This window comes from Lynx canadensis, chromosome X (genome assembly GCF_007474595.2).
Source record: "Lynx canadensis isolate LIC74 chromosome X, mLynCan4.pri.v2, whole genome shotgun sequence".
In the NCBI taxonomy this organism is placed as follows: domain Eukaryota; kingdom Metazoa; phylum Chordata; class Mammalia; order Carnivora; family Felidae; genus Lynx; species Lynx canadensis.
Window position 1 is genome coordinate 54,195,988 of NC_044321.2, and position 10,499 is coordinate 54,206,486.

Sequence of the window (10,499 nt, forward strand, 5' to 3'; positions counted from 1 at the left end):
CAAACTGGGGAATATGGCAAAGTAGAAGGACTCTAAGCTTGCCTCTTCCCATGGATACTGAAAGAGCAGACCTAGGCCGACCAACTCCATTTTGTTCTGTGTCCTCCATCTTGTTCTGTATCCTCCATCTTGAGTGACTATGTCCCCGACATGGCTGCAGAAAGAAATTCCTGCTCAAACCTCAGACCACGCCTCCTCCCCTTGAGTAACTTCCTGATCAAACCATGCCCGGCAACCTGCATAATGGGACTCTGACCCTTCCCCAGCCAATCGGCTAAGGCCAGGACCATTTCCTCACCAACTACCCCTAGACCCCTATAAAACCTTTGTGCTTTTGAAATTCGCTCTCTCTCTCTCTGGTATCTCACTGCTGCGTTGGTGCAGGTAGGGGATTGAGCTTGAGCTAGTTCGAATAAAGGCTCTTTGCTTTTGCATCGGACTTGGCTCCCTGGTGGTCTTTGGGGATCATGAATTCTGGGCATAACAGATACAACTAGTTGACATAGCAGCATAAATGACATAGAAAATGATCTGAAGACTGGTAGAACAAACTCCACAAGGAATAATAGAGAAGAATCCACAGCAAAGAATGTTGGAAGGGCAAAGATGAGGTTTGGGAGCAAAAAAGACCATGGGGAGGGAGCTGGTGGCATAGAGAAGGGCAAAAAACAGACTTTCCCAGCAGGAAGCCCACATAAGGAAGATGAATCCCCATAACATGTAGCTTTGAAAGTGAGAGAGGCTGAATTTCATAAGTTCTTATAGCCCGTAGGACTTAAACTTGAAATTAAAAAAAAATTGATGGGTTCAGCTCTGGGAGAACTCAGAGGGTCTTAGGAAGCAGGGTCCCCACCCTTACAGAGACAGAACCACAAACAGCCAGCAGAGATAGAGTTTGAAAGCAGCAGTTTGAAAAATGCTAGAGGGCAGAAAGGAGGAAGAGTGATTTACTTATCTCAGAATAAGGCCCAGAGAGGTGGAGATCATGGTGAGACCTCTCCAGGAACAAAAGTGCTGGCAGGCACCATTTCCCTCTTCTGCCCCCCAACAGAAACACAGGGTCACCTGAAGGGACCAATGCAGCACCAACACTTGCTATCTAACTTGGTTACACCAAGCTCAAACCCCCACCCCCCCACACACACTCTTTGGCTGATCAGCCCTTCCCAGTCACGCTAGCCTCATTCTGGTTACTCCAAGCTCCCTCCTCCAGAAGACCAGTACAAATCCCACCAACACATCTACTGACTCCTGCATTTTGCAGGACCTAAATTCCAGCAGCAGTGGCAACAGGTCTTATTTCACAAGCAGACCTGTGCACACTTTGTTGAAATGAGAACCACCCCTGCTGAAGGACCAAACCCTGTCCATAACAGGCAAAGAGAGCCTCTGTAGGCAATTGGACTGAAGGGAAAAAAGACCAGGACTCAATAGGAGACCACACACAACACACATGGGGTCATTGCCTGAAGGGCCAGGCCCTAGGGAGCAGGGGACCCTGCACTTAAGAGCATTACAGGACCTCTTCTTCATAAGAACATTATGTTCAAGAGCAATAGATAAAGCTGATTTTCCTAACACAGAGAAATAGACAAAATGAGGAGACAGAGAAATATGTCCTAAATGAAAGAACAGGACCAAACCACCGCAAAAGATCTAAGTGAAAGGGATATAAGTAATATGCCTGATAGAGAATTTAAAGAAATGATAGTAGAGATACTCACTGGACTTGATAAAAGAGTGAAGAATATCAGTGAGACCCTTAACAAAGAGATAAAGAACGAATAAGAGATGAGAAACACAGGGGCGCCTGGGTGGCGCAGTCGGTTAAGCGTCCGACTTCAGCCAGGTCACGATCTCGCGGTCCGTGAGTTCGAGCCCCGCGTCAGGCTCTGGGCTGATGGCTCGGAGCCTGGAGCCTGTTTCCGATTCTGTGTCTCCCTCTCTCTCTGCCCCTCCCCTGTTCATGCTCTGTCTCTCTCTGTCCCAAAAATAAATAAAAAACGTTGAAAAAAAAATTTAAAAAAAAAAAAAGAGATGAGAAACACAGTAAATGAAATTAAAAATACACTTGATAGAATAAATAGCAGGCTAGATGAATCAGAGGGACCTGGATGACAGGTAATGGAAAGTAACCAAGCTGAGCAAATTAAAGAAAAACAAATATGCAAAATGAGAATAGTCTTAGGGAACTCAGTGACTCCATCAAGTGTAATCACATTCACATTACAGGGATCTCAGAAGAAGAAGAGAAAAGAGAGCAGAAAATTTATTTGAAAAAATACTAGCTGAAAACTTCCCAAATACATGGATGAGGAAGGAAACAAATTTTGAGGTCCAGGAAACAGAAATTACCTCCCAAAATCAATCCAAGGAGGTCCACACCAAGACACATAGTAATTAAAATGGGAAAAGTAATGATAAAAAAGAAATTAAGACAGTAAGAGAAGAGAGTTACATACAACCAAAACTCCTCTAAGCTATCAGCAGATTTTCTAGCACAAACTTTGCAGGCCAGAAGGAAGTGGCATGATATGATCAAAGTGCTGAAAATGAAAATTATGCAGGCAAGAATACTCTATCCAGCAAGGCTATCATTCAGAATAGAAAGAGAGATAAAGTGTTCTCAGATAAACCAAAACTAAAAGATTTCATGGTCACTACACCAAGAAATATTAAAGGGGAATCTTTGAGTGGAAAGGAAAAAACATAAATGAGAGCATGAAAAGCAAAAAACACAAAAGCAGTAAAAATAACTAAATCTGTAAAAATCAATCAAGAGATTTATAAAATAAAAGAATGTAAAATACAACACCATATATCTAAAAACATACAGGGGCAAGGTACAGGAGTAAAGGATGGTTTAAAACTTACGTGACCATAAACTTAATATGGACTGCTATAAGCAGAAGAGATGATATACAAACCTACAGATAGCCACAAATCAAAAACCAGTAGTAGATTTGCAAAGAATAAACAGAAAGAAACCCAAGTATATAGTTAAATAGAGCAAGCAAAGCATGAAAGAGAGCAAGAGAAGAAGGGATCAGATAAAAACTACAAAACAAGTAACAAAATGGCAATAAATACTTATCTATCAGTGATTACCTTGAACGCAAATGAACTAAACACTCCAATCAAAGGACATAGAGTGACAGAGTGGATTAATAAATAAGACGCATCTATATGCTGCTTAGAAGAGACTCATCTCAGACCTAAAGACATCTGAAGATTGAAAGGAAGGTATGGACCATTGAAAATGGCAGTGGGGTAGAAGAACTCTAGGCTCACCTTGTCCCACCAATAGAACAAGATAACTATTAAACCAACCTAAATACCCACAGAAATTGACCTGAAGACTGACAGAACAAACTCCACAACTACAGGTAGAGAAGAGTCCACATCAAAGAAGGTAGGAAGTACAGAGAAATGCTCTGAGAAAAATGGAACGTGGTCACTGTAGCGGTGGAGGAGCTGTGGTTGCAGAGAAGAGCAAGAGATTGACTAATCCAAGGGAGCACTCAGGGAAAATGAATCCCCATAGCAAATGGCTTGCAAAGCAAGAGGGACCCAATTTCATGACTTCTGGCAACCAGCAAAGTTTAGTGCCTGGAGTTTTAAAGGTCAGTGGGCTTGGCTGGGATAGAGCTAGGAGAGCATTGTGCTGCTCTTGGAAAGAAGGCAGGCAAACAACCTGCAGACATACAGCATGGAAACAGTGATCTGTGAGTGCCTGGGGCACACAGTGGGGAGGTTATATGCTCATTTTGGAGTGCATCTCATAGAGGCACCATTCATTCACAGAGAGACCCCTCTTGGAGCAAAGGAACTGGCTACTGCCATTTCCATCCCTGTCACTCAGCAAAAGCACAGGGCCACCTGCTGGAACCAGTACAGCACCAACACTTGCTACCTAACTTGCTTACAACAATCTCCACTCTCCCCACCCTGCACTGCACTGTGGTGGAACCACCCTTTCTAGTCTCAGTTGCCTCAGTCCCAATGCTGTGGGCCCTCTCGTACAGAAGGCTGGCCCAAACCCTTGATCACACCATGTCTCCCAACATGGCAGTTTTGTGGAGCCTCCACAAAACTGCAGTGGCAGTGGTAACAGGTCTCATTTCACAAGCCAACCAAAGCATACACATTCAGGTCAGGAACCAAACACTGCCCACAACAGGCAAAAAGATCCTCTGCAGATGACTGGTCTGAAGGATAAAGCAGCCAGGACAAAAGAACAGAGCATATAAAGCACACTTTGGAAACTATTAGAAGAGCCAGGCCCTGGGGAACAGTGTACAGGACACAGCAGGGCACATCAGGACCTCTTCTTCATTAGGCCATTAACCTCAAGAACAGGAGATGTAGGTGACTTTTCTAACACAGAGACAAAGCACAGAGACTTAGACAAAATGAAAGACAGAGAAAAATATCCCAAAAGAAAGAACAGGGCAAGGCCATGGCCAGAGATCTAAGCAAAACAGATATAAGTAATGTGACTGGTAGGCTATTTAAAGCAATGTTCATAATGATACTCACTGGACTTGAAACAGTGGAAGACATGAGTGAGACCCTTAACACAGAGATAAGGAATAACAGCAGAAATAAAGGTTCATTAAATGAACCGGAATGAATGAATGGAATGAAATGCTTGATGGAAAAAATAGCAGGATGGAAGAAGCAGAGGAATGATTTAATGACCTAGAAGACACAGTAATGGAAAGTAATCAAGTTGAATAGAAAAAGCAAAAAAGAATTGGGCAAAATGAGAATAGACTTAGGGAACTCAGTGACTCCATAAAGGGTAATAACATTTGTATTGTAGGAGTCCCAAAAGAAGAGAGAGAAAAGGGGGCAGAAAATTTATTTGAAAAAATACTAGATGAAAATTTCCCTAATCTGGGGAAGGAAACAGATATCCAGATACAGAAGCCACAGAGAACCCCCAACAAAATGAACAAAAGCAGGCCGACACGAAGACATAATTAAATTGGAAAAATATAATGATAAAGAAAAAGTTTTTAAGCAGCAAGAAAAATAAGACAATAATATACAAGGAGAGCACCATAAGACTAGCAGGGGATTTTTCAGCACAAACTTTCCAAGCAAGAAAGGAGTGGCATGATATATTCAAAGTGCTGAATGGGAAAAATCTGCAGCCAAGAATGCTTTATCCAGCATGGCTATCATTCAAAATAGGAGAGAGAAAGAGTTTCTCAGACAAAGAAGAACTAAAGGAGTTTGTGACCACTAAACCAACCCTGCAAAAATATTAAAAGCAACTCTTTGAGTAGAAGGAAGAGATAAAAAGTGACAGTATGAAAGTAGGAAACAAAAAAGCAGTACAAATAAATATTTATGTAAAAAATCATTCAAGGAACTCACAAAATAAAAGGATGTAAAAAATGACAACATATACCTAAAATGTGGGGGAGAAGAGTAATAAAGAATGGGTTCAAACTTAAATGACCATCAACTTAATATACACTGCTATATGCAGAAGAGGTTATATACAAACCTGATAGTAACCATATGTGAAAAACCCCTAATGCAAAGAATAAAGAGAAAGAAATCCATATATATCGCTAAGGAAAATCAGCAAGCCATGAAAGAGAGAAAAGCAAGAAAGACCAGAGAAAATCTTTAGAAATAATCACAAAGCAAATAATAAATTACAACAAATACATATCTATCAATAATTACTTTGAATGTAAATGGACCAAATACTCCAGTCAAAAGACATAAGGTGACAGAATGGATTAAAAAAAGCTAGTTCCAAGTATATGCTGCCTACAAGAGACTCATTTCAGACCTAAATACCTGTAGACTGAAAGTAGGGGGATGGAGAAACATTTATCATGCAAATGAATGTCAAAGAAGCCTGGAGTAGCAATAAACATATTGGACAAAATGGACTTCAAAACAAAGTCTGTAACAAGAAACAAAAATGGACACTATATAATAATAAAAGGGAAGAAGATCAAAGTGATACCATGCATCTTTTCAGACCATAATGCTATGAAACTAGAAGTCAACCATAAGAAGAAATCTAAGAACACAAATATATGGAGGTTAAATAACATGATACTAAACAATGAATGGGTTAACCAGGAAACAAAAGAAGAAATTAAAAAGTACATGGAAACAAATGAAAATGAAAACACAATGGTCCAAAATTTTGAGGATGCAGCGAAAGCAGTTTTAAGTGGAAAAGCTCACCTCAAGAAGGAAGAAATATCTCAAATATACAACCTAACTTTACACCTAAAGGATCTACAAAGAGAATAAGAAGAAAAACCTAAAAGTAGCAGAAGAAAGAAAATAATAAAGATTAGTGCAGAAATTAGTGATACAGAAACTAAAAAACAATAGAACAGATCAATGAAACCAGGAGCTTCTTCTTTGCAAAAATCAATAAAATTGATAAACCTGTAACCAAACTTATCAAGAAAAAAAATGAAATGACTCAAATAAATAAAATTACAAAAGAGAGAGGAGAAATATCAACCAACAGCACAGAAATATAAACAATTCTAAGAGAATATTACAAAAAACTATCTGCCAACCAATATTGGCATACTAGACAACCTAGAAGAAGTGGATAAATTCCTAGAAATATATGAACTACCACAACTGAAACAGAAAGATATAGAAAACTTTAACAGACCAATAATCAGCAAAGAAATTTAATCAGTAATCAAAAAACTTCCAACGAATTAAAGTCCAGGACCAGATGGCTTTACAGGTGAATTCTACCAAACATTTAAAGAAGGGATAATACCTATCTATTTCAAACTACTCTAAAAAATAGAAGTGGAAGGAATACTTCCAAATTCATCCTATGAAGCCAGCATTACCCTTATATGAAACTGATAAAGACTCCACTAAAAAAGAGAACTTCAGGCCAATATCTCCGATGAACACGCATGCAAAATTTCTCAATAAAATACTAGCAAACTGTTCCAACAATACTTTGAAAAGATCATTCACCATAATCAAGTGGGTTTATTCCTTGTTTGCAAGTGTGTTGCAATATTGGCAAAACAATCCTCATGATACATCACATCAATAAGAGAAAGGATAAGAACCTTGTGATCATTTCAATAGACCCAGAAAAAGCATTCGACCAAGCACAGCATCCATTAATGATAAAAACCCTTACCAATGTAGGTTTAGAGGGAACATACCTCAACATAATCAAGCCCATATGTGAAAAACCCACAGGTAACACCATCCTTAATGGAGAAAAACTGAGAACTTTTCCCTTAAGGTCAGGAACAAGACAAGGATGTCCACTCTCACTACTTTTATTCATCAGAGTACTGGAAGTCCTACTCACAGCAATCAAAAATAGAAGACATCCAAATAGGTAAGGAAGAAGTAACACTTTCACTATTTTCATATGGTATAATACTCTATATAGAATACCTGAAAGACTCCAAAAAATTGCTAGAACTGATAGACAAATTCAGTAAAGTTGCGGAGTACAAAATCAACATACAGAAATCTGTTGCATTTCTATACACCAATAATGAAGCAGCAGAAAGAGAAATTAAGTAATCAGTTACATTTATAATTGCACAAAAAAACAATAAGATATCTAGGAATGAACCTAACCAAACAGGTGAAAGACCTGTATTCTGAAAACTACAAAACAGGGATAAAGGAAATTGAAGATGACACAAAGAAATGGTAAGACATTCCATGCTCATAGATTGGAAAAGAAAATATTGTTAAAAATGTCTGTATTACCCAATGAAATCTATACATTTAATGCAATTCTCATCAAGATGCTATCAGCATTTTTCACAGAACCTGAACAAATAATCTTAAAATTTGTAAGAAACTACAAAAAATACTCTGAATAACCAAAGCAATCTTGAAAAGAAGAACGAAACTGGAAGGATCACAATTCCAGACTTTGTTATATTACAAAACTATAGTAATCAAAACAGTATGGTACTGGCATGAAAATAGACACATACAGCAGTAAGAAGAATACAAAACCCAGAAATTAACCCACAATTATATGGTCAATTAATCTACAACAAAGGAGGAAAGAATATGCAATGGAAGAAATACAGTCTCTTTAACAAATGGTATTGGGAAAACTGGACAGCAATATGCAAAAGAATGAAACTGGACCACTTCCACCACACACAAAAAAGAACTCAAAATAAATTAAAGACCTAAATGTGAGGCCTGAAACCATAAAAATCCTAGAAGAGAGCATAGGCAGTAATTTCTCTGAAATCAACCCTAGCAACATTTTTCTAGATATGTCTCCTGAGGCCAGGGAAACAAAAACAATAAATTATTGGGAATACATCAAAATAAAAACCTCGGCACAGCAAGGGAAACAATCAACAAACCAAAAAGCAATCTACAGAATGGAAAAGAAATTTGCAAATGACATATTGGATAAAGGGTTAGTATCCAAAATCTATAAAGAAATTATAAAACTCAACACCCAAAAAAACAAATAATCTAATTACAAAATGGGCAGAAGACATAGACATTTTTCTAAAGAAGATATATGGCTGACCGACAGACACATGAAAAGATGCTTAACACCACTCATTTTCATGGAAATACAAATCAAAACCACTATTTGATATCACTTCACACCTGTCAGAATGGCTAAAATTAAAACCACAAGGAACAGTTGGTATTGGCAAGGATGTGGACAAAATGGAACCCTCCTTCACTGTTTGTGGGAACGCAAAGTGGTGCAGCCCCTCTGGAAAACAGTATGGAATTTCCTCAGAAAGTTAAATATAGAACTACCCTACATTCCAGTAATTGCCCTACTGGGTATTTCCCCCCAAAATACAAAAATACTAATTCAAAGGGATATATGCTGCACCTCTATGCTTATAGCAGCATTATTTACAATAGCCAAATTATGGAAGCAGCTCAAGTATCCATCAATAGATGAATGAATAAAGAAGATATTATATATGTATATATTTCATATATATATATATAATTTCATATATATATATATATATATAATTTCATATATACGTAATGGAGTATACAGAGTTGAAATCTTGCTATTTGCTACAACATGGATAGAGCTAGAGAGCATAATTCTAAGCAAATAAGTCAAAGATAGACAAATGCCATGATTTCATTCATATTTGGAATTTATGAAACAAATTGGCAATAGGAAAAGAGAGAGAGAGAGAGAGAAACCAAAAAAACAGACTCAACTATAGAGAACAAACTGATGTCTACCAGAAGTGAGGTGGGTAGGGGTATGGGTGAAATAGGTGATGTGGATTAAAGAGTTCACTTATCCTGATGAGCACTGAGAGAATTGTTGAATCACTATATTGTATACCCGAAACTAATATAACATTGTATGTTAACTATACTGTAATTTAATAAAACTCAATAAGAATGAAAAATAAAAAATAAAAACAACTCACAGATACACAGAAGAGGTTGGTGGTTGCCAGAGTTGGGGAGTTGGGGAAGGTCCACATGTGTGAAAGGTGTCAAAAGGTACAAAAATCCAATTATTAAGTATGTAAGTCTTGGATAGGAAGTGTACAGCCTATTAACTATAGTTAATAATTCAGCATGGCATATGTGAAAGTTGCTAAGAGAGTAAATTCAAATGTTCCCATCACATAAAAAACATTCTATAAATTTGTATGGTGATTGATATTGTGGTGATCATTTCACAGTATTTACAAATATCAAATGATCATATTCTTTGTGTCTTCTTCAATTTCTTTCATAAGCTTTCTATAGTTTTCAGCATGCACATCATTTACCTCTTTGGGTAGGGTTATTCCTATCTTATGGCTTTTGGTACAATTGTAAATGGGATCAATTCCTTGATTTATTTTCTGGGTTCTCTATTCTGTTCCATTGGTCTATGTGTACCATACTGTCTTGGTGATTAGAGCTTTGCAATATGGTTTGAAGTCCAGAATTGTGATGTTGTCAGCTTTGGTTTTCTCTTTCTGCTGTTTCATTATTTGTGTATAGAAACACAACCAATTTCTGTATGTTAATTTTATATCCTGCGGCTTTGATGAATTCATGTATCTCTTCCAACAGTTTTTTTTGGTGGAGTCTTTTGGGTTTTCCAAGTAGAGTATCATGTCATCTGCAAAGTGAAAGTTTGACTTATTCCTTGCCAATTTGTATGCCTTTTATTTCTTTTCGTTGTCTTATTGCTGAGGCTAGGACCTCCAGTACTAAGTTGAACAACAGTGGTGAGAATGGACATCCCTATCATGTTCCTGACTTAGGGGGAATGTTCTCAGTTTTTCCCCATTGAGGATGATATTAGCTGTGGGCCTTTCTTATATGGTTTTTATGATGTTGAGGTATGTTTCTTCTATCTATACTTTCTTGAGGGTTTTTCATCAAGATAAGGTGCTGTATTTTGTCAAATACTTTTTCTGCATCTGTTGAAAGGATCATGCTTCTTATCCTTTCCTTTATTAATGTGATATATCACACTGATTGGTCTGTGAACA

The 10,499-nt window shown here is 37.7% G+C and overlaps 1 long non-coding RNA gene across 1 annotated transcript; it reads right to left on the reverse strand.

Annotated features, from left to right (window-relative positions):
- Positions 1-2,467: 2,467 nt before the first annotated feature.
- On the reverse strand, positions 2,468-5,167 carry LOC115507418. Its single transcript, XR_003966644.1, has 3 exons — positions 5,095-5,167; positions 3,831-3,836; positions 2,468-2,495 (listed from the first exon to the last, which is right to left on the reverse strand). It is a non-coding gene; the product is annotated as an uncharacterized LOC115507418 (long non-coding RNA).
- Between the last annotated feature and the right edge of the window lie 5,332 nt (positions 5,168-10,499).